Source organism: Herpailurus yagouaroundi, unplaced genomic scaffold, assembly GCF_014898765.1.
Source record: "Herpailurus yagouaroundi ecotype Mexico unplaced genomic scaffold, PumYag 220, whole genome shotgun sequence".
NCBI lineage: Eukaryota > Metazoa > Chordata > Mammalia > Carnivora > Felidae > Herpailurus > Herpailurus yagouaroundi.
The window spans coordinates 3,433,319-3,458,061 of NW_024412451.1; the positions used below are offsets into that span (position 1 = coordinate 3,433,319).

The 24,743-nt window shown below is 45.4% G+C and overlaps 1 protein-coding gene and 1 long non-coding RNA gene across 4 annotated transcripts in view; one reads left to right on the forward strand and one right to left on the reverse strand.

Moving 5' to 3' along the window:
- The window catches only part of LOC121019042 (uncharacterized), a 4,745-nt gene extending 1,037 nt beyond the window's left edge, over positions 1 to 3,708 (reverse strand). Inside the window, exon 1 of the long non-coding RNA XR_005785411.1 lies at positions 3,566 to 3,708. This is a non-coding gene — a long non-coding RNA (uncharacterized LOC121019042). The remainder of the gene's footprint in view (positions 1 to 3,565) is intronic.
- A 3,986-nt stretch (positions 3,709 to 7,694) lies between these two features.
- ARHGAP35 (Rho GTPase activating protein 35) overlaps positions 7,695 to 24,743 on the forward strand; it is a 127,772-nt gene continuing 110,723 nt past the window's right edge. For all 3 annotated transcript variants that reach the window (XR_005785276.1, XM_040457496.1, XM_040457497.1), the window contains exon 1: positions 7,695 to 7,782. The gene's annotated coding sequence lies outside the window, so the exon portion shown is untranslated. The remainder of the gene's footprint in view (positions 7,783 to 24,743) is intronic.

Below are 24,743 nucleotides of genomic sequence, written 5' to 3' on the forward strand. Positions count from 1 at the left end.
TTATTTTATTTTATTTTATTTTATTTTATTTTATTTTATTTTATTTTAGAGAGAAAGAGAGTGAACGGGGTGGGGCAGGGGAAGAAGGAGGGAGAATCTTATGCAGGCTTCTCCCTCAATGTGGAATCCAAGGCGGGGCTCGATCCCACCACCAAGAGATCATGACCTGAGCCCAAATCAAGAGTCAGAAGCTTAAATGACTGAGCCATCCAGGCACCCCAAGACATGAACAGTTTGAAGAGTCCACTTCAGTTATATTGCAAAATGTCCCTTAATTTGGGTTTGTCTGCTGTTTCCTCATGATGAGATCCAGGTTTGACATTTTGGGGCAGAAATATGACAGGAATGATCCTGTTTCTTCTCAGAGTATCCCATGAGGGGCATGTGATGCTAGTTTGTCTCATTTGAGTTTGATCTTTTGGTGAGTTTGGTCACTGGGCTAAGGTAATGTCTGCCACCATTTGGGTTTTTTTAATAGGCTCCACGCCCAACATGGGGCTTGAACTCATGATCCTGAGATCATCTGAGCTGAGATCAAGAGTCAGACGCTTAACCCACTGAACCACCCAGGCGCCCCCACATTTTTCTTCTTAAAAGTTATGTGATATATCTGATACCAAACGCATAAGCAACACAAGAAGAAAAAAAAAAAAAGCTGAGCATCAAAATTAAAAACTTTTGTGCACCAAAAGACCCTGTCAAGACAGTGAAAAGACAACCCATAGAATGGAAGAAAATATTTGCAAAGCCCCTATCTGGTAAGAGACTGATACCCAGAGTAATGTCTCCAAAGAAGAGAGACAAATGGCAAATAAGCCTAGGAAAATATGCTCAACATCACTAGTCTTCAGGGATATGCAAATGGAAACCACAGCGAGATACCACCTCACAACCATTAGGATGGCTATTATCAAAAACAAAAGAAAACAACCACCGCCAAAACAATAATGACAAGGGTTGGCAAGGATGTCGGAAAACTGGAACCCTCGCACATTGCGAATGTAAAATCGTGCAGGCCCTGTGGGAAACAGTTTTGCAGTTCCACAAAAAAGTTAAATGTAGAATTACTACGTGATACGGCAACTTTATGTCTAAGTAGATATTCCAAATGACTGAAAAGGGGGTTCAAATACCTGTGCATCAATGGTCCTAGCAACACAATTCACGATAGCCCCAAATCCAAATGTCCAGTAAATAGATAAACAAGATGTAATATATACACTGAAACATTACTCAACCTTAAAAAGGAATGAAATCCTGATACACGCCCCCAACCAACGTGGAGGAAACTTGAAACCATCATGCTGGGTGAAATAAACCAGACACAAATGGACAAATGTGTGGTTTCATTTACATGAGGTACCTAGAACAGGCAAATGTATAGAGACAGAAAGTAGTTCTCTCTCTTTCTTTTAGCAGGCTTCATGCCCAGCACAGAGCCAGCCCTTGATCTCATGGCCCTGAGATTAAGACCTGAGCTGAGGGGCGCCTGGGTGGCGCAGTCGGTTAAGCGTCCGACTTCAGCCAGGTCACGATCTCGCGCTCCGTGAGTTCGAGCCCCGCGTCAGGCTCTGGGCTGATGGCTCAGAGCCTGGAGCCTGTTTCCGATTCCGTGTCTCCCTCTCTCTCTGCCCCTCCCCCGTTCATGCTCTGTCTCTCTCTATCCCAAAAATAAATAAACGTTGGAAAAAAAAAAAAAAGAGCTGAGATCAAGAGTTGGACGCTTAACTGACGGAGCCACCCAAGCACCCCTGTTCCAGGTATTTTTCTAAGCGATTCGCTTATTGAAACCTCAAAAGAACCCCGTGCAGTAGGTATTAATATTATCAACTCCATTTTAAAGATGAGGAAATTGAGGTACGGAGAAGTTGAGTAACTTGCCCAATGTCACACAGCTAGTGTAAATGGTGGGGTTGAGATTCTAGTCCAGGCTTTCCAGCTCCAGAGTCAATGCCTCAAGCCACTATACTATGCTACGTTCATGTAAGCGTGTAGAGAGATCTGGGGGAAAAACAAAACAAAACAAACACATTTCTGGAGAGGTAAGTGGGATGGGTTTAGATTCTCCATGGAAACTGAATATTATCTAGAGGTTTTTAAAAAATATTTCTTTATTTTTAAGGGGGGGAGGAGGGGAGTGCAGAGAAAAGGAGACACAGAATACAAAGCAGGCTCTGGGCTCTGAGTCATCCACACAGAGCCTGAGGCAGGTCTTGAACTCATGAACCATGAGATCAGACTTGAGCTGAAGTCTGAAGTTCAACTAACTGAGCCACCCAGGCAGGCGCCCCTAATCTAGAGTATTTTAATTTTTTTGCAAGGACAAGAAATTCATGTAGTATTGCATAATTTTAAATAATTAAAGAAAATAATATATAACAGTGGGCAATATAATATATATATTATATAACATATAACATATATTATATAACATATATTATGTAACATACAATATATATTATATAACATTTAATATATATTATATAACATAATATACATTATATAACATATAATATATATTATATAACATATACTTTGCCCATTGTTATGTATTATATATATTATATGTTATATTATATATATATATATAATATATGTTATATAACATATCTATGATATATAACTATGGGCAAAATATTTGAACAGCACTTCACCAAAGATGCTATTCAAATGGACTTTATACCTATGAAAAGACGCCCAACCTCATAAATCACTGAGGAAGACAAATTAAGACTAAAAAGGATACGATTGAACAACCATTAGAATGGCCAAAATTAAATTAAATAGACGGAAAAGGTGGGACAGCTGAAATTCTTACACCTGACTCCTGGGATGGAAACTGGTACATTCACTTTGGGGAAGGTGAGTACATGCCCGCCCTGTAACCAGCAATTTCATTTGGGTACATACCTAGCAGGAATGAATACGTATGTTTACCAAAAGACGTATTCTAGACTGTCACAGCAGCACTACCCATAATAGCCCCAAGTGGAAATTACCTAGATGCTCACGACAATAGAATGGCTACATACATCGTATTTCATCCACATGGTGGAATACTACACAGCATTGAGAATGAACGATCGATAAGTACACACAGTATCCTGGAGGAATCTCACAAGGTTGATTAAAAGAGGCCACTTGTTGCATAATTCCGTTTTTATAAAGTGTAAAAACGGGCGAAACTGATCTATGGCCATAGAAATCAGGATAAAGATTTTCCTCGTGGGAGGGAGTGACTGGAAGGGGTCACCAGGAGGCTTCTGAGAGATTGGTCACATTCTGTTTACCTGGGTGAACGTTACAGGGGTGTATTTTCATTTTTTAACGTTTATTTGTTTTTGAGAGAGAAAGAGAGCAAGCGTGAGCAGAGGAGGGGCAGAGAGAGGGAGACAGAGGATCCAAAGCAGGTTCCGCAATGTGATGAGCGGAGACGCGGGACTCTAACCCACCTCGACATCAGGACCTGAGCCGGAATCAGGAGTTGGCCTCTCAAGGGACTGAGCCACCCATACGCCCCACAGGGGGTGTGTTCCTTGTGAATTACTCATGGAGCTGTATGTACCCTTGTGATTTGTGGACTTCTCCGTATCTATGTTATATTTCCATTTTTGAAGTCTGTAGAAATTGAGAGGTTCTTTCATTATCCATCCTTCCATGAGCCTTTAAGTGCGTGACCAATTCGTTTCAACCGCTGGCCTGGAGACGGGATCCAGCAGTGAATCCGAGCGGGGATCCGAGCATCCCCGCCTCCCGTTCCTTCCTCGTGATTGGCTGCCCTGCCGACCAATGGCGAAAGAGTTCACCGCTCTCTGTCCTCCCGGCGGCATCAGCTGGCGGCAGCTTCCTCCGTTCGGTTTGTAGGAGGCGCTGTGAGCTCACTGACTTCTTAGTCAATCGCAGACCCGGTCCCCGCCCTCTGTCTGATTTTTTTAGACTCTGAGGAATGTACAGAGAATATACGCCAGCACATTCACCTCTTTGCAAAACTCTTTAGTGGATTTTTCTGGCTGTGTATCTCTACGAGCGGGGTCCAGAACCCCGGGCTCCGCCTGCCTCGTACCTACTCCGGCTCCCTGGCTGGTCTGAGTTCTAGTCCTCGGAGCCCCTCTGGGAGATGCTTGGGAAATCTCGGCAGCGGCCCAGGCCAGCAGTTGGTACTTCTCTCTCTGTCAGCTAATTGTTTACTCGGTTGTTTATTTATCCTGGAGCGGAGGCTAGCAGGGCAGTGAGGGGGCGGCTGCCCCCAGGGAAGCCTGCTTCCTGTGGTTGGCTTGCTAACACCGGCCCTCTGGCAAACTGGAAGGAAGAATTGCGGAGCTGGGAAGACCCTCCTTGATAGTTCAATTGTTCATTCAAGGAAAACACTGCCTGAGACCCTGCCTTGTGCTGGGACCTGTGCTGGAGACGTCGACAGTGACTGAGATAGCCCTGGCCCTGCCCTCAGGGGGTTCACAGTCTGATGGAAGACAAAGACCTGTTACCAGGCAGGGACAACCCAGGGTGGTCAGGGATTGGATGAAGGGCCCAACGGGGCTGTGAGAAGCTAGAGGAAGCACCAGACCAAGCCTGCGTCTTAGGGAGAGCCTCCTGGAAGAGGGGGTCATATGAGCTAGCGTCTGAAAAAGGGGTAAGAGTTAGTCCTTAGACAGGACTGTGTCTTTTCGGCCATCCCCTTTGTTTAGCATGGGATTCATTCATTTATTTATTAACTAGTATTTATTGTGGGCCATTTGCCAGACTGCAGAACTAGCCAGACAGAGCCCCTGCCTTCAAAGGGCTCACACATAAAATGGTGATGCCAATACAGAACTTCAAGCCCTGGTGGAGTGCTATAAAGAAGTAATAAGTTGTAGTCATCTGATCCCCATTATCTGGGTTTGAATCTCAAGTCTGCCACTTACTAGCTGTATAACCTTCCTGGGTCTTGGCTTAGTACAACAATGACACCTACGTAAAACCTTTTATTGTGAGTAACTTGTTCTGCAAGTGTTCCGCAAGACAAGCAAACATTTCTAATTTTAACTTGATAAACGAGCGATGTCTTGCAATACGAGTGAGTAGTATGTGATACTGAACGTCACATGATCACAACTGAGCCAGTGGTTCTTGAAATTTGCTTTGATACATGCTTTGGATTACAAACATGTTTCCTGAATGAATTATGCTTGCAAACCAAAGTTTTACTGTATAACCTACTCATAAAATATTGAGGATTAGGTGGGTTCATATGTTTAACGTGCTTTATTTATTTATTTTTTTAATTTTTTCTTTTCAACGTTTTTATTTATTTTTGGGACAGAGAGAGACAGAACATGAACGGGGGAGGGGCAGAGAGAGAGGGAGACACAGAATCTGAAACAGGCTCCAGGCTCCAGGCTCTGAGCCATCAGCCCAGACCCCCACGCGGGGCTCGAACTCACGGACTGCGAGATCGTGACCTGGCTGAAGTCGGACGCTTAACCGACTGCGCCACCCAGGCGCCCCTTAACGTGCTTTAGAATATCACCTAGTATAGGGTACCTGGGTGGCTCAGTCAGTTAAGCGTCCGACTCTTGGTTTAGTCGCAGGTCATGATCTCACGGTTCTGTGCTGATAGTGCAGAGCCTGCTTGGGATTCTCTCTCTCTGTCCTTCCCTCGCTGGTGCCCTCTCTCTCTCTAGATAAATTAAAAAAAATGTTTAACACAATGTCACCTAGCATAAAGTACCTGTTTTCATCAAAGGATGAGTCAGACCAAATCTGGGAGGCTGCTCTGAGGAAGTGGTTTTAAGCTGAGAGTCGAAGCACAAAGGTAGAATTGACAGGCTCCAAAAGACAGAGAGAAGGACATCTAGGTCCAGAGTGAACCCAGTCTTCTCTATTCTGGGTGCTGTCAGTTCACAGTCTTTCCAAGAATGGAACGACCTGGAACATCGCATTGGGAGTTAAAAAGACGTATTAAGTAATTTGAGGTGGGGGGATCCGGTGTTCCCTCAAGTGATCTCAAAATAATTTAGGAACCAAGGTTCGCGATGACAGCCTAAAGAAAACCTGGGCCACGCACTTGACTGGTTAAACAAACTCGGAAAAACAAAACAAAATGAAAGGAAAGTAATGCACATCTAAAAATCAGATTATATGCATAAAAATGCCAAGTTAAAAAAAGTCGAGGGAAACGACTCTGATCGGTAATCAAAAAAACCTTTATTTAATGGGATGTTTTAAAACTTGAGTGCATGTAATTTTGTTTATCAACGTTTGCAAAGCAGTAGTTTTTAGTACTTAACCGATACAGCTCATTTAATTCTCTCAGCAACCCCATGAGGGAGGTACGATTATTATTCCATTTTGTAGACGAAGAGACTGAAGAAAGAAACGCAAAATGCAATAGGAAACAGCCTTTCTTCATGCATTCCGTAAATACTGACTGGATGCCCAGAACGCTCATCTTCCACGACGCGTACTTCCGGAGGGATCCCAGAGGAACCCCTCCTCGGTTCAGAAAAACTCAAGGGTTACCGCAGTGCCCCCTTCCCATCACTACTGTTACCCTCCACGGGCCGGAACTGACATTTGATTTGCAGTCATTTGCACAACGCTGACTTGGAGGTCAGGGCTGTACGCAGGAGCGTACCCTCGTCCCTCTCCCGGGCATCGGTCGAACACAGAATCCCAAGCAATTCGTATCCACCAGCGCGTTGCCTGCAGATTTTCATCACCGCCGAGGGAAGGAGCACGCGCTCCCCAGCCCTGCCCCTTCTTCCGGAACGACAAATTGCCCGGCCTGGATTGGGGTGAGGCGGGCCACGCCTCCTCGTGTTCCCCAATCAACTCCCTCGCTGGGTGTCCTCTCTGCTCCTCAGCCCCTCCCCGCTGCCCCACGTTACGTCGCTCCCTCTCTCCTCCTCCGTTATTCCAGGGGCTGAGGCTTGCGCGGCAAACCCACCTCCCCTTGCCTCCCATTGGCTGGTCAGGTCCCGCGCGAGCGGGATCGCGCCCTTCGCCCCCGCCCCCAAAGCCGGGCCATGTCTCTCCCCTCCTGCTTTCTCCACGAGCCCCCGCAAGGAGGGGATCGGCTGCTTCTGGCGCGCGCAAGGCCGCGCGCGACTCCCGCGGGCCACTCCCTCCGTCTCGCGCTAGGCAGCCCCTCCCGCGCACGCGCACTTGCCCACCCCGTTCCCTCAGCCCGGTCGCAGGCTGCCTGGTGCCGTCTCGCGTCGCAGCCACCGCAGTAGCGGCATTTCTTTGGGGCGCACGCGCACTATGGCCTCCGCGCCCGTTCCCAGCCAGAGGCCGCGGTAGTGGCACAGAGCCCCACGGGTGCGTAGACGCCCTCGCCTCATCTCCTGCCTGGCGCCGGTTATCCCCTTGCGGCGCGCGCCCAGGGGCCGTTATCCTCCTGCAACGGTCCGCGTGCCACGCACGCGCATTTGGCGAGGGGCGCGCGCGGCGGGAGCGGCGGCCGCAGGAAGGAGGCGCCGCCGCCGCCATTGCGAGGGAGGGAGGGAGCGAGCGAGCGAGGCTGGTCCGCCCTCCCCCTGGTTCCCGCCCCTCCCCCCTTCCCCTCCCCGCCCCCCCGCCCCGAGGGAGAGCCGCGGCGCGGCGGGAGGAGGAGGTGGAGGAGGCGGAGGAGGGAGCCCGCGAGGGAGGGTCCGCCCGGCCCCCCGCCGCCGGAGCCGCCGCCGCCGCCGCCGCCGCCTCAGCCGCCGCTGGACGAGGAGCAGCAGAACATGGCGCCGGGGCCGCCGTCGCCTCTGCTGGGATCCTGGAGGCCGGAGCCGCGCTGAGGGCGCCCAGCTGGTGAGTGCGCGAGCTCGCGGGCCCCGGCGGCGAGGCCGGGCGCCGCCCCGCTGCGGGGTCCAAGGGGAGGCGGGGACGGCGGGGCCCGGAGCCCGCGAACAATGGAGGAGCCGGAGGGGGAGGGGAGGGAGCGGCCCCCCAGCCCCCCGGGCCCCGCCGGCCCCGCTGCTTCGCGCAGCGGCCCGGCCCACGGGGCCCGCTTGCCCTTCGGACCTGCCCCTGCTCGCCCCAGCCCTGCTGTCCCCGCGTCTGCCCCCACCTTCCGACCCATTTGGGATCTCGGTGCCCGCCTCGGCCACCCCCTCCTCACTTAAGCCACTCTTCTCCCAATTCTGCGCCTCCCCCTTCCCTTTTCCGCCCGTCAGTAGTGCCCTTCGCCCCCCCTGGACTCTGCGGTCCTCTAGCGACCCACCTCCTCAGTGACCCTTCTGCATTTCTGCATCCCTTAATTCTGGACCTTCACTTTGAGATTCGTGTCCGTCCTGCTCCTTCTTCGATTCCACTCACACCACCCTTGATCTGTTCCCTTCTTTGACCCGTCTCCTGTTACCCGTCCTCTCTTGCACCCCCAGGAACTGTCCCTCTAAGACCTGCAGTTCCACCTCCTTCCAGATCCATCTGAGACCTTGTTCGTCTTGGCACTGCTGACCCTAGGTCTTCTCCTTGGACTTAATTCCACCTCCTTGGGCCCTACTGCCCACTCGCGGAACCCCGTGCATCTCCCGGATGCCCCTTGCCTCTCCGACCCTTCCATGCCTCAGTTCAGTCCCCTGCCCCCTCTCGGACTGGGATGCACCATGCTTGCCTCTTCCCCTTCGCAGATCTGGCTCCCATTTGCCGTTCAGAGGGGCCCCCCCCCCCCCCCCCCGCCTTTTCCCCACTCTTCCAGACCTTTCTACCTTCCCGATCTGCCCTTTGCCCAATCTCAGATCTTGCTGTGCCCTCTTACCTGCTCGCTTTCCCCGACTCTGCCTTCCACGAAGCAGCCTCCTCCCCCTTCTGGGACCCTGCAGCTCTCGGTTCTGCCATTCATTTCTCTGACCTCTCTAACTCAGCCTGTCCGCAGCCTCGGTGCTGCCCTGCAGGCCCCAGTTCTGTCCGGCGTTCCTGCGGTTTCCTTTCCACCCCACCTCCTCCTTGGCACTGCTGAGCTGTCTCGTTCATTCGCTCCGTCTTTCTTCGACCTGTTTCCCCTTCAGTTCTTCTCTGCTTGAGACCTGCTTCCAGCCTCCTCTTCGCTCTGAGTCCTCTCCTCTCTCCATTTTGGCCCTTCTGAGACTTGCCGTTTACCTCCCTAAGTCTTTGATAACTTCTCTGATCCATCACCCTCTTTCCTTCCCATTCTGCTGCATCTCGCAGGCCTGCCCCGAATCCTTTTTGCACCTGCTCTTTCAGTTCTGCCCCATCCGCTGTAACGTTTTCCTCCCAGCTCTGCCCCTTTTGGAGCTGTCCACTTGCCCCCCCCCCTTTTTTTTTTTTTTTTTTCTTTGACTCATTTTAACTTTCCTATTGCTGCTCCCCTCTTGGAGTGGTTCTCTTTAATCCTGGTCTCTCTGTAAGTGCCTCCCACCCGTGTTGCCTCTCAATACTTAAGTTTTCCACCTGACCTCCTCTTCCCCCCACCATTTTGATTCCGGCCTCGACCTCCAATTTCTCCTTTCATGTATTCTCTCTCCTTTGTCCTGCTTTTTACCTCCTTCTTGAGTTCTTCCCCCAGTTCTGCCCAGTGGTAGAGATGTCTTCTCAACCATTCTTTCTGATCATCGGCTGCCTCCCCACCCCCCAGCTCCCTCTTGGAGCCATGTCAGTGGTTGGATGGATTCTCCCTCTCTTTTGATGCCCGCTTCCCGATTCTGTTCTACCTTGACTTTTCTCACCTGTTCTTTCCCCTTGTGTCCTGCCACGCGCCTTCTCTTCCCGTTTGGTTCCTGTCAGGCTTGCTTTTTTCCCAGCTCCCCACCCTTGACCCACCCATCCCCACTGAGTGCTCCCCGTTTCAGTCTTGTCTTCCTCTAGCCTCCAGTACTCAGCTTTGGAGGGGAAGGGGCTAGGTTGGATCCAGGGTTCTCTAGACTGCGGTTTAGACCGAAGATTCACTCAGCACCCCGACCCTCAGGGTTTTATCCCCAAGGATCCTGTGAGACCTGGGTAGACTAGATGGGGGGTGGTTGGCTGGTTGTTGCTCTCCGGAGTCTGGGAATGTCTGCCCCATTTCCCCTACTTCTGCCAAGGTTCGTGGTGGTGAGGGGGCAGGTCTCTTTCCGTTACCCTCCCCCGCACCTTTATTTTTCTCACTCCTGTCTCACTCCCTAGCCGCTTCAGATCCCTGGGCTTTGCAGCTTTGTGTCCTTCAGAACAGGAGAGTGCAGCAGCTCACAGGTTTTTTTTTTTTTTTTCCCCCTCCTACTTTCCCTTCCTCCTTCTCTGAGCTATTGTAAAGAGACGGTTGTACCCTTTCCCCACCTCCACCTCCAAGCCAGCACCCCCTTGGGAGAACTTACAAGTGTGCTTTTTTGCCCCCCCCCCCCCCCCATGACAGTCTAATTTTTGTTTTACCTCTGGCTGGGGAAATGCTGGTTCTCAAGTTCTCCCCAGTCCCACCAGGGGTTATGGCCACATTTGGTGTTTACTGCTCTGGGGCTGCAGACTTGCAACCCAAGGCTGCGGTCTTGCCTTCCCTAATGGCTTCGGGTTTGCTGTGTGACCTTTGGGAGGGTGGGCTTATTTCTTTTCACCTCTGCCCCAGGAAGGCTCTGGCTTCCTGGTCTTCAAAATAATTAAGGCCTGAGTTTGGAAAGCCCGTTGCGGTTGTTTGTTGAAAGAGAGAGTGCCAAGTGTCACTCAGATTTCTGCCCTCTGGTGTTGCAGGCAGCTCCCAGCCACCGGAGCTGAATGCCTCCGGGCAGATCCATGCTGGAGGGGGGGCGGGGTGGGGGTGGGGGACTCAGTGGTGTACAAGGAGTCTGTGGGTGGGCCCTGACATTCCCCAAGCCTTGTGAGTGACCTGATTTGGTAGAGTGAGAAAAGAGTGCCAGGAACTGACTGATACGATTGGATTTTTGGTCTTATTACCTGAGAAATTATTACCTTTACCTTTTCTCAAGCTTTTTCTTTAGTGAGCTTATGTTGGGAGTGGGGTTCAGGAAATTTACTCAGAGAAAGAGGTGTGTTTTACAGAAAAGCCATCTAACCATTTTCTGTCCTTAATTTGGGAGCGGGAACCTTTGCATGTTATGGGTTTATTTATTTTATTTCTTAAGTAAATCAAAAGCCTGATTTTTTTTTTTTTTTCTTTTAATCCCTGTGGCCTAGGGCAATTGCATATTAAAGCAGCCATCCAGCTGTGGAGGAGCATTTACTGGAAGGACTTTTATTTCTTAACTGAGCTCTGCTCAAACTTTGTTTACTTCAGCACTTATTTAGAAATAGTTCTACGAGAACACTTGAAATAAAAAAGCATTCACTGTTATCTGCAGAATTGGACTATTGACTCATCAAAAGTTAGGACATTTGTACATGATACAGTGAGGGGGGCTAGATGGTACATCCATTTGGTTCTTTAGCTTCTGACCTCTTAGGTCTTAAATTTTCTGCCAAGCAGAGTCTGGCAATTTTAATTACCTATAGCACGTGTCTTCACCATTATTGACTTGAATTTTGGTTCATCTTCCTGTTGTTGGTTTCCATTCATTTTTTAATTTTGGCCTTGTGAATTATGATTCATTCTCTGGATTTATTTTAGAATTTGTTTTCCACGTTGGTATAAATAGTTGTTTTTTATTCTTAATGGGGAAGCGATAGCTAATTAAGAATTAAAACAACTGTGTGTGCAGCATTGGTTAAACTTGTGTTTCAGAGTTTTGACATCACTGGCAGCATAGAAAGTTTCTCCATGCCCAAACCCTAAGTTTACATGATAGGAAGAGAAGAGACAGAAGAACAAAGCTGATTTGTCTTCCTAAACTGGTAATTGATGTTACAGAGATTGTCAGATTTCTCTGATGGTAGCAAAGGCTCCAACCTCGGTGTCAGGGTTTGCTTTCATGATGGAATTGGGTGCTACAGAAATCTGAGGTGGTAGCCTTGGCCTTCTGGAACAGTTAATGTGCCAGTTGGGAATGGGATGGGGAGCAGGAGATGGCGGTGGATGACTGTTTTCAGCCTAGTAACACGTCTTAAGGTCTCCTGCAGTGCCTAGAAAATTCTTGTAATACTAGTCTGATCAAAGTTCTTCCCTTGCTGTTTTTCTTTTTGAACTATCCTTTTGACCATTTCTCCCTTCCCTTGCCTATTTTCTCTTTTTTTCTTGGCACGATTAAGGCCAAAGCATGTAGGACAATAAAAAAAAATCAGAAAAGTCATTCTTTTTTTTTTTTTAATTTTTTTTTTTCAACGTTTATTTATTTTTTTTGGGACAGAGAGAGACAGAGCATGAACCAGGGAGGGGCAGAGAGAGAGAGGGAGACACAGGATCAGAAACAGGCTCCAGGCTCTGAGCCATCAGCCCAGAGCCCGACGCGGGGCTCGAACCCACGGACCGCGAGATCGTGACCTGGCTGAAGTCGGATGCTTAACCGACTGCGCCACCCAGGTGCCCCAAAAGTCATTCTTCTTGATACAGGTTACATGGAAGAAGTTGTCCACGTGCAGATCCTTTGGCCTGATGGTAACTTTTGGCAAAGGACAATCTGGGAGGAGCGAGGGTTTCACAGATGACTGTAAACTGTAGCCTCTCAGGTGTTTCTGTGGTCTCTTATGTGATGAGGAGACACATGAAGTCAATACAGTTGGAGATTGATGAGGTGAGAGTGTTTGTCCATCTCCCTCTAGGCTCTGCTCTCACATCTTCAGTCTGCGAGGTGGAGGGCCTTCTGAGAGGTGTTAAGCCACCTGCAGGGCCTTCCTGTGATCTGCCTTGACTGTTGTCATTCCCCACCTGGGTGTCTTAATTTACCCAGCCAGTGTGACGTTTTATTGATCATCTAGTCTAGTTGTGTAAAATTTCTTTTTCACACTACATGAAATACATAAACTTGGAGGAGTCTTTGCTTGAAGAGGGAAAGCGATTAGCAGAAATCCCTTGGGTTTGGACAACACAGTTTGAAAACCCGTGCCTAGTCTAGCCTCCTTATTTACAGATGGGAAAATGAACTCGCACAGGGCATGGTGACAGGCTTCCTGTCATAATTGAAGGCGTATTGGAAATACAGGCAGCAGACCTTCTGGTCTAGGCCTTAACCTAATTAGTGGGAACCGTGAACAAATCACTTCACTTCTCTGGGCTTCACATTCCTAGTCTGAAGTCTAGTGTGCGGTCCAGCTCTGATTTTAGATTCTTGTTGTCCTGGACCACATACCAAGTTAGAGCTGGTATTGGGACTGGACTCTTGGTGCTGGTCTTCATCCCACCCCCACCACTTTCCCTCCCCTACATCAAATCCTGTAGCCTGGAATTGGGGGGTAAGGAAGGGCCCTTTCTCTGGGAGATGCAGTAAAACGAATTGGATTGCCTTTGTCGTATACTTTTTCAAACATAAACACTATCTCTTTTTCAGCCGTTCATGTGAAAATTAGAGTTTATAATTTTGGGGGAGAGTGGCATCCAGATTGTATTGACTACATAACTTAAAACCGTACACGGCTTTTAAAAGCAATATGGAATCTTTCAAGCTGAGTCATTGTTGACCTAGGCTCTCAAATAGCCATGTCTGAATAGTACTTGAATTGCTGGTATTAAGAAGCGCAAACAAATCATTCATGTTCATCTTCCTGAAAGTTTATTTTTATTTAATTTTTGATACAGTGCTTTAATGAGGCTTCATCTATGAAGAATTCTTGAAAATAACTTTCGGCATCTGGCAGTCTGATTTTCATTTATTTGCTTCTTTGGGGTTGGGAGACACCATTAAGTTGATATATTAGCAGAGAACCAGGTACTTTTCAGCCATGAGCCATCATCACAGGAAAGTAGTATTTACTTTAGTTGAAAATAGCCAGACTTGCCTATCTCCTTCATCTTCCTTTATTGAAATGAGCGTTTTCATTTTATGAAATTTGTGGCAGTTGTGACTGTTGCATGGTGTATCTGTGGTATTTCATACCTTTTTTGTTCTTCTAGTGTCTCTGCATTATTATTGGAAAATGGTCGTTATGGTAATATTTGCACTTGGCAAATTTGAACAAATTGAGAGGCAGCTTCCTATGGCATAAAGAATGTTGAGTTGATAATGAAGAAACTCGGGTCCTAGCCCTGACTCTGCTGCTTACTAGCTGTGTGACTTTCGACAAATCGTTTTCACTTCTCTGGGCTAAGGTTTCTCCGTTGGAAAGATGAGGGGATTGTACTCATTGGTTCCCATTCTGCTTTCTTTTAGCTAATGATGCTTGATTGTTTCCTTTCTCCCGATAGTAAACTCCTTAAGGGTGGGGACCCTCATGTATCTTTTATTTCCCATCACACCTAGCAAAATAACCTTGTACTAGTAGGCCCCCTGCTACATATATGTTGATTGAACCCAACAGGTGCCAAAGCCTTTTTGTTTTTATCTGCGCGGTAGGTGGGTGGAGAGATGTGCACCAAATATAATGGCCATTTTTAGGCTTTAAACTCTCAGAGGGCATGCCCTCCTGGTCAGCATTTAATCCTCATGTATATATACATACTGTGTCATAAGTGTCTTGGCCAGAGTTACACAGCTAATAAGTCGAGAGCTATGTCTGTCTAATTTTAAAATCCGTGTTTATTTTATTAGTCTGCCTTGTGTTTCTGGGATGTAAGAAGAAGCTATAGTTCATCCCCTTAAGGAATTTATAGTTGTGAACGGTTAACTCTCTATATAATAATATAAACTGGGTGAGGGAAGCAAGTGTTGAATAGACTGTTCTGATAAATTTCTGCATTTGAGAGGCAGCCCCATATTAACAGTCTTAAAGGCTTCCATATTCAGAGACTACTGAGCACACAGTAGGTTCTGTGTCACACTACTTTGAAAAAGAATCTATAGCTCCAAGTACCAGCTTGTCATTCTAGCCAGCATGTTGACAAAGTTGAGCGGTTGAATTCTGACCTGGATGCAAACCCGGGTATAACAAACAAAACTGTATATGAGTAAAGTAGTCCAAAGGAAAGAAGAAAGACATGTTTGGTCATGTAATGATTCCTTTAAGCTGTATTTTCTTTGGTAAGTAGGAAAGTATCTGAGTGGTTCCTGATTGACAATTTTCAAGAGAAAACACTCTAGGCAACTAGAAACTTACAGATAAAACTACACCTTGCCCCTTATTTGTGTGGCACTCTCTACAATGCTTTTTTCAAAAACACGATTCAAAAAGTTATTAAATAATGTTGGGGTAGGGGCGCCTGGGTGGCGCAGTCAGTTAAGCGTCCGACTTCAGCCAGGTCACGATCTCGCGGTCCGTGAGTTCGAGCCCCGCGTCGGGCTCTGGGCTGATGGCTCAGAGCCTGGAGCCTGTTTCCGATTCTGTGTCTCCCTCTCTCTCTGCCCCTCCCCCGTTCATGCTCTGTCTCTCTCTGTCCCAGAAATAAATAAAAAACGTTGAAAAAAAAAATAAAAAAAAATAATGTTGGGGTAAAAGTATGTTGGCTAGCTGCAACTTATAGCTTCCTGAAGTGTAAAAAATTAAAAAAAAAAAAAAAAAGGTTGCATTGTACTTCTCCCTGTCTCCATTTAAAAGAAAGGTCAAAATCCTGGCTTCATCTATTGTAGCCTGTAGTTCTTAGGAATAAGACAAAAGAAAATGATGACCGTTAATTGCCATGGGCAATTAAAAAGGATTCTTTGTTCGGTAGCAAATTGATTGTGTACAAATGAAAGCCAGTACTGCATGAATACAAGATTATTAGATTCTCGAAATCTGCATCTTTAACTAGAGTGGCTTTCACTTCAAGGGAATTATTTCACTGGGATTAGTGTACTTGAATGGTTGGTGATAAAAGTATCACTAGGTCTTTATTTTCCAGATACGTTAAGTTTGTAGGTAGAAGGGTGGCGGATGCTGCTTTTGTGGTACCATTTGTAATGGCCTGAAATAATTGAATACTTTTTGAATGTTGCTGACTTCTAGGAGATTTCTTCCTCTGATTGGTCAGTCACCAGAGGAATGCAGATAAAACTTTTGGTAAATGAGGAAAAGGGAAAAAGTCCTCTCAGTGCTCAGGCAGTGAGTCTCCACTGTTGGCATATGCCCAGCATTAGCCAGCAGCCATAAAGGCTTAAAAATGGCAGCATTAGCTAAAATAGTTAGCATTTCATGTTCTGTGTGAATACAAGGAATACATATGTTTTCTTGTGTACAGACTCTCTAAATTTTTTTTATTAAAAGAATTAAGGTACAACTTATGTGTAGACAAGTACATAAAACTTAAAGTTTACATTTCTGAATTTTCTACATATTGTCTACACAGCTTTTTCATATAATGGGGCATCATTTCCTTATCCATACACTTCTTAATAAGTTGAAAATTATTTGAGAGGCATTTAAGTCCTGACGTTAATATAGAAAGTGAATTGTATTGAGTGATATTTGTAGCTTTTCCAAGTTTGTTGGCTGACCCTTGATTTAGGCTCAGGTCATGATCTCAGTGTTCGTGAAACTGAGCCCCACATTGGACTGCACAGACAGCACGGAGACTGCTTGGGATTCTCTCCCCCTCTCTCTGTTTGCTCCTCCCCCCCTCCCCCCCCCCCCAATAAATAGGTAAACATAAAAAAAGAGAGAGCGAGAATGGAATAATAGTGACCTGGTACAAATTACCACAAGTGATGAAAGCATTCTTTTAATAACAGATCTTCCCCATTTGTATTGTAATTCCAGAGGTTTTGGGTCTCTGTTTGCTGGGAATTAAAAGGAAATAGGTAGTAGTCACTGCGATCAGGACTGTCAGACACAAAAACTGGTGTGAACTTTCTAAAAAGCATTTTGGCAATGTTTTAAGTGACATAAAATCCTTGATCAACATACAGATTGTGTATGGACCAAGAAATAGAGATGAGGACCAAGATTGTACACAGAGATACTGACTCTAGTGATGTGTATAAAAAATAAACAGTCGGGGCGCCTGGGTGGCGCAGTCGGTTAAGCGTCCGACTTCAACCAGGTCACGATCTCACGGTCCGTGAGTTCGAGCCCCGCGTCGGGCTCTGGGCTGATGGCTCAGAGCCTGGAGCCTGTTTCCGATTCTGTGTCTCCCTCTCTCTCTGCCCCTCGCCCGTTCATGCTCTGTCTCTCTCTGTCCCAAAAATGAATAAACGTTGGAAAAAAAAAAACAAACAGTAAATAAATGTTTTAACCTTAGAGAAACGGTTGCTTTATGGAAAAATACGGAGTCATTTAAAAAGGATGTTTTTTGGAGAATTCTTGACATGGGAAAGTACACACAAAATAAAATTAAGTATGAGAAAAAAGTGGGATATAGAACTATAAACAGTATGATCCCAGTTATTTTAAAATATATATGGAAAAACTAAAAGAAACATGCCAAAGTGCTGTTTGTATTTATCTCTGTGTTGTAGAATTTTGAGTAAAAATTTTTTCCTACTATTTTTAAACAAAAGGATAAGGTTTTTTTTTTGTTTACTTCCGTATGGTTGTATTATGTTTGGTGTTATAAACACATGAAGGAAAAATTGAGCTGAAAACCAAGAAATTAGTCATAGTGATATCTGCTGGATTCTAGTTCCTTTGAAGGTTAAAGCAGTCGCCCTTTCTTAGAATAATAATTGAATTAGTTATTAGCTGCATTAGCATTTGATAACAATATGCTTATTTTGTACCAGGAGACTGCAGAGTGTTCCCCTCCTATCCTCACAACAGTTCTCTGAGGTAGGTGGTATTTTGTAGCCTGGGAACTGAGGCTTTTAGAAGGGACTTGCCCAAGGTCACACAGCTAGTAGGTTCCTGAGGTAGCATGGTTCAGAGCTGTAGTTCTCACTTTATAGAGCCTGGGTGGCTCAGTCGGTTAGGTGTCTGACTTTGGCTCAGGTCATGATCTCACGGTTCATGGGTTTGAGCCCCACGTCGGGCTCTGTGCTGACAGCTCGGAGCCTGGAGCCTGCTTCGGATTCCGTGTCTCCCTCTCTCTCTGCTCCTCCCCCACTCATGCCGTCTCTGTCTCTGTCTCTGTCTCTCTCTCTCTCTCTCTCTCTCTTCTCTCAAAAAACTAAAATAAAACATTTAAAAAAAAAAAAAAGAATTGAGTGTACCCCAGAGAAGAGAACTGAAGTCTGCTTTGTGGCTGATCACATAGCTAATCCATTAGTTCTCTTTTCAGCAGGGCGTCCCCCGATGCTTGTTTTAAGAGAGAGAAGGGGCACTTGGTGGCTCAGTCGTTTGAACATCTGGCTTTGGCTCAGGTCATGATCTCATGGTCCGTGAGTTCGAGCCCCGCGTCAGGCTCTGTGCTGACAGCTCAGAGCCTGGAGCCTGCTTCGGATTCTGTGTCTCCCTCTCTCTGCCCTTCCCCTGTTCATGCTCTGCCTTTCTCTCTGCCTCAAAAATAAATAAACTTAAAAAAATTTTTTTTAAAAAGAGAAGCCATTCATATATTATTTTCCCTTTTTCTTGGCCAAAATCAAGAATGGACATGACATTAGTTATATCTTTCCTTCTATGAACCAAAATTTTTTAAGATTTAAATAATTTAGGGCTATTAAGCAGAAGAAGGAATAAACCTATAGGTTTGTAGCTCCAGAGGATAGAGATACAGGGAAACAGGTTTTATTTTTCCTTTTTCCTTCCCATTCAACCAATATTTGGGTGTCCACGCTGCTGAGAGTACTAGTTCTACAAAACACGTCTCTTCCTCCCTGCGAGAGTTTATATGCCATTTATTAAAACAAAAGCAATTCTTCCCTTACAGGTGAAACAAGGAACATGCTGTTTCTGTACCAGAAAGTAAAAAATTGAGAAGGTCAGTGGCCTGATTTTTCCTGATCTTATCTTAGAGAAGTGTGACCAAACATTTCAACACAAGAATAGGTAGACGAGGAAGATAGATTTCATCTTATGGTAAGAAAGAACTTAAGAATATGGTCCAAGTTCATATTTTATCTTGAATAAGGAATAATTTGGAGATTTAAATTTTTACCTTGTTTTTATTGTTAATTAATAAGACATTTGCACACACACATTTATTTACTGGTCATTCTTTCATGAGAGAGAATACTGGAAGACCTGAGGTTCAATTGAAATGTGAGGGGGTTTATATTCAGACAGCAGGAAGAAATTGCAAAATAGGTTTGGAAGCACCACAGGAGTTTTTTTTTCTATTCTCCCATTTATTCTGTTAACCCACTGGGCGCATATATCCTAGAACCTGTCAGTAGGAACACAGTATTTGTTGAATTAAAGGCATACATTTTATCTTATGTTTTATTTTACTTTATTAGTTTTTTTTAACTTTATTTTTGAGAGGAGCGCGTACTCGAGTCAGTGCAGGGGCAGGGGGAGGCAGAGAGGGAGAGGGAGGTGAGGGGTGGGCAGAGAGAGGGAGAGAGAGAATCCCAAGTAGGTTCTATGCTGTCAGCGCAGAGCCTCACGAAGGGCTCGGTCTCATGAACCGTGAGATCATGACCTGAGTCAAAATCAAGAGTCAGACGCCTAACTGACTTGAGCCACCCAGGTGCTCCCTAAAGGTATATGTTTTAGATAGAAACCAGGAAAAAGTAGTCTCTGCCGTCTTTCAGTCCTTTCATTCTTAGGATTCCTCAAGCCACGTACAGAACCCTCTCTGCCGTCAGTTTTCATTTTGCTTCTCACCAACTTTGTTACCTTGGACAAGTCATTTATTTTCATTTAAATTCTTGTCTATAAAATGAGCCTGGGTACGTACTCTACCTACCACAAAGGCTTTTGTGTTCTAATTCTAGATTTCTTTTGAGAACTGAATGCCAAGATGAATGTGCAAACTCTTTAAGGTTGGAAAGCCTTTCAGTTTTCTCAGGGGAATGAAAGAGAACAATTTGGTCAATTAAACCGTTCAGGTAACCGCCACGTAAGAGGGCTACAAGGGCAGCATGCTGGCATTTTGACTCTGTAGAGCAACGACTGCTACTGATGTGTTATCTTGTAACTTGCCCCCAGGTAGCAGTCAGTTTTCGGGTCTTATCAGTAAGTGTCTCACACATCTAAATGTTATAGGTCATAGGCCAAATAGCAGTGGTCGAGGTCTGTTTGCTTTCACAATGTTAGGACTGCGGCCTCAGGTATTCTCACCGAGAGGCATAGGCCTCCCTTCAAGTCCCCAGTCCTACCTCTGGCCAGCTCTGCGCCCTCAGACAAGACTCAAACTTTAGTGCCTCAGGCACCTCATCTATAAAAAGGGGAATATAGTAGTGTTTACTCCCCGAGTCACTGTGCAGTTAAAAGGGGTGGTATATTTAAGAAGCTTAAAATAATGCTTGGGTCATGGTGAGTGCTATGTAAATGTCATTATTAGTGTAGTGGTTCCCGGACTTGGCTTTTATAGACCAGTTGAAAATGATAGTGGGAGGGGCGCCTGAGTGCTGACTTGATCTCAGCTTGGGGCCTGATCTCACAGTTTGTGAGTTCGAGCCCCACATCGGGCTCTGCGCTGACAGCATGGAGCGTGCTTGAAATTCTCTCTCCCTCTTTCTGCCTCTACCCCACTCATGTGTACGTGCTCTCTCTCTCCTCTCTCTCTCCAAATAAATAAATAAATAAACTTAAAAAAAAAAAAGGAAAGTGGTGGAGGGAAGAGACATACAAATTTTGTAATTTGTAGTTTTGCCAAGGAGGGCATTAAAAAAAAAGAATGAAAAACCTTCCTCACTATTATTTTATAAAAAATGGGATCTAGTATCGAAATCAAAGGTAGCCTTCTCAAGGAAGTTGGCAGCCTTATATGGACATGTGTAGGTATATGTTTCTAAATCTCATTTTTACGTAGACTGGGGAAGACTTTGCCCCAGGCCAGCACCAGTAATGTGTGGATAGGTATTTAGACAGCCAGACGTAAATTCATATCCCACTTCTCCATTTATTCTGTCACCTTAAACAAGCTGTTTGACTTCCCTGAGCCTTCTTTAAGTTTTCTCGTGTGTAAACTAAAGGTACCGGTATCTGCTTCACTGGGTTATTGTGAGAAGCTGAGGTAAAGAATGAAATGTCTGTCATATAGTAAATGCTAAATTGCTAGGGGTTCTCACAGGGAAGTCAAATATTCGTTGGGAGCCAGTCAAGTGAAATCCACAGTGTATGCCGTTGGGAAATCCAAAAAGTAAGGTAATGTGCTTGACGGTAGAAGTCTCTTGCAAGGTATCCTTCTCTACATAATTTCCTCTCTCGTTTATTCTCTCTGCAAGTCACTAAACAAAAACCTGACTTGCATTCCCTTGCTTGAAAACCCTTAGTGCTTTTCTATTGCCTTGTAAAGTGCCTGACTTGTCACAGGCGCCTAATTAATGCCCGAATGAGGGATAGAGTAGTCTAGCTGGGCAGACCAGAGAGATTTTTGAAAAAAAAAAAATTGAACACTGATAATACTAAACCAGCGTATCAGGGGTCCACAGCTAAATCCTAAAGCTAAATCCAAAGTTCTAGCACTTGTCCCCTCCTTGGCTTTGGGCGTTGTCATAGCCCATAGGACATGGTTGGAAGGTGTCTACAAAGCTTCCTCAACCTGGAATGGATTGGGCTTTTTTTTTTTTTTTTTTTAGTTTTTTTATGTGAGAGAGAGTGAGAGAGAGAGAGAGAGAGAGAGACCGAGACCAAGACCGAGAGAGACCCAAGCATCCTACGTGCTCAGCATGGAGCCCGGTACAGGGCTCAGTCTCATAACCACGAGATCATGACCTGAGCTAGTATCAAGTTGGACGCTTGACTGACTGAGCCAGCCAGGTGCCCCTGGATTGGACTTTTCAAACCGCCCCTCCTAATACAGTCAGTACAGCATCCCTCCTCCCTCTGGGCTCACCCCTGGGGAAATCCGTTTCCTTTCCACCAAGTGAAGCTGGGTCCTCAGAAGCTTCTGCAATAATAGTAGCCTTTGCTTCCTTAGTCCTTTCCTATGTACCAAACATTGTTCTGTGTGCTTTATATCTTTTAACTCAAAGAATCCTCATAATAGCCCTCAGAAATAGATACTTTCCTTGTATCCATTTTATGTATGAAGAAATTGAGGCAGCACATGCTAGGTAATGTAGGAACATTCAGAAAAAAGAAGATTACCCCTCCCACCTCCCAAAGTACCAAATTGTTATACAGCTGTCTACTGGGCTGGTTTTGTATGTGTGTGCGTGCGCTCTCTCTCTCTCTCTCTCTCTCTCTCTCTCTCTGGGGTTAATCACCTTCGATTCACATATTGACCTCGATTATCGGGAAATATTTCTCCCACTGAAAGGTATTTGGATGAGCATAGCGAATTCTTTGGTTTGTCCCCTTGATCCTTAGTTTGGCTTACCTGTTAAAGATTTCCAGAATGATCTGGCAGTTAATTCCAGTTCTGTTTTCCTTCCTCGTTTTTAGTGAGATCCTTTTTGGAGTTTATCATCTGGTTTCCTCATTTTAGGTATTTTCATCTAAGTTTATTTCAGCAAAATATAAATCAAAGCCTATCACCCAATTCGTTTTTATAATGCTTCCTTAAAGTATTTTGCTTTTTGGTTTTTGGGGAATTGCCCTGGAAATTTTGGTGTTGTATGATGCAGGGAAGGTCCGTGGCATGTGCTGTCTGCCATCAGTTGGCCTGGAATGCTCACTTTAATACCCATTTCAAATATATATTTGTCTTTCCAGAAACCTTCTCCATTCCTCCCTATTTCCAAGGTCTGAATTAGCATCAGGGCTTCTTTGCAGATCAGCCTTGTCTAATAGAACTTGCTGTACTGTTAAGTTTCTACTTGAAATGTAGATAGTGGGACCGAGAAACTGAATTTTAAGTTTTATTTAATTTTGAAGAAACTGTCAATGGCCAGGGTATTGGGGAGTGCAGATCTACACTATACGCTCCACAAGAGAGTTTGTTTTTTTGTTTTCTTGTCTCTTCTAACTCTGGCATAGGACCATGCTCCTTGATGTATTTGATGACTGTTTGACAAATAGCCCTCAATAGCAGAAATAATAAAGGAAAGTTTAAAATATTCCTTAAATTCTGCCTTCCAGGGATAACCATTGTTAACAATTGTGTTTTAGTTGTAGAAAAAATTGCCAGTTTTCATTGACATTGCAGTGATTTCTGCATAGGATTCATCCTTGATTCTAGAAATCCATTTAAAAAATTTTTTTATTTGTTTATTCTTTTCTTTAAAAAAGTTTTTTTTAAGTATATTTATTTTGAGAGAGAGAGAGAAAGAACAAGGAGGAGAGGAACAGAGAGAAGGAGAGAGGGAGAACCCTGAGCAGGCTCTGCACTGTCAGCATAGAGCCCGACGCGGGGCTCCGACCCACAAACCGTGAGATCATGACCTGAGCTGAAATCAAGAGTCAGTTGCTCAACACACTGAGCTACCAGGCACCCCTATTTATTTAATTTTTTTAGTAATCTCTACACCCAACGTGGGACTCAAAACTCACAATCCCGGGATCAAGAGTTCGCAGGCCTTTCTGACTAAGCCAGCCAGGCGCCCCTCTAGAAATCAACATTTATCAAGGTTGTTGCAGATTTTGGAATTTTAGGAGATGGAGGCTTAGAATGCAGGTCATACATGTAACAGAAGCAAGTTATGACTAATTTTGGTCAAGTGCCTTTATAAAGGTTGTTGTGACATAATGGAATACTGTCCTAACGCTTAGAGTTCTTAGTGAAAATCTAGGAAAGAGGATGAATCATCCTTCTTTCCTCTTCCACAGCCCAGATGATTTTGCCAGCATTTTGTTTTGAGGATGAGTTGGGCGTTCAGGGGATTTTGGCTTGGCTCCTTGGGGTGGTAGAGGTATTTGGAGAAGAGAAATTAAAGGGATTTATTCCTTGCCGGCAAGATGGAAGAAGCAGAAGCGGGTCTGCTTGAATTTCTTTTCTCTTCCGTAGTGGAAGCAGCACCTCAAGCCAAGTTGTTTTTGTGAACATTGTGTGTGTGTGTGTGTGTGTGTGTGTGTGTGTGTGTGAGCGTGCATGCATCTTTCCTGTGTAAAGATGTCATTGATTTCATTTTTTGTCAAATTTCCTTTAATCCCTAACAGTTTTTCCTATTTCATATTATCTGTGTTGGTAACTTCCATTCTGTTCTGAAATGACGTTTTTACCTTCAGAGTGGGCTATTGATGTTGGGGGATGGATGGGAAGCGGAGAGAGAGACAGAATGCAAATGGGTGGGGCAGAGAAAGAGGTAGACACAGAATCTATCAACACTGAGCCCAAGCCCGATGGAGGGCTCCAACTCAAGAACCGTGAGATGACCTGAGCTGAAGTCGGACGCTTAACCGACTGAGCCACCCAGGTGCCCAAGGAAGGAATTTTTAAAAGTCTTTGAATTAAGTGGAATCGGGGAATCTTGGATTGGGTCCTGGAACAGAAAAGAGAATTAATGGAAAAATGGTAAAATCCAAATGAAATCTCCGGTTTAGTTTTTTTTACCAAAGATAATTTCTTCGTTTTGACACATCTGCAATGGTTCTGTTAATCTTAGGGGAAGCTGGGTGAATCGAATATGGCAGCTCTGTCATATCTGCAACTTTTCTGTAACTCTAAAATCATTCCAAAATAAGTTGTTGTGTTTTTTGTTTGTTTGGTTTTTGTGTGTTTGTTTTGTTTTGCATTTTTTTAAATTTATTTTGAGAGAGAGAGAGAGAGAGAGAGCAAGCTAGCTGGGGAGGGGTAGAGAGAAGGGGAGAGTGAAATCCCAAGCGGGCTCAGCGCCATCAGCGCAAAGCCCGGCACAGGGCTCTAACTCACAAACCATGAGATCATGACCTGAGCCGAAGCTGAGAGTTAGGAAGCTTAACCAACTGAGCCACCCAGGCGTCCCCCTTCCCTTTTTTTATTT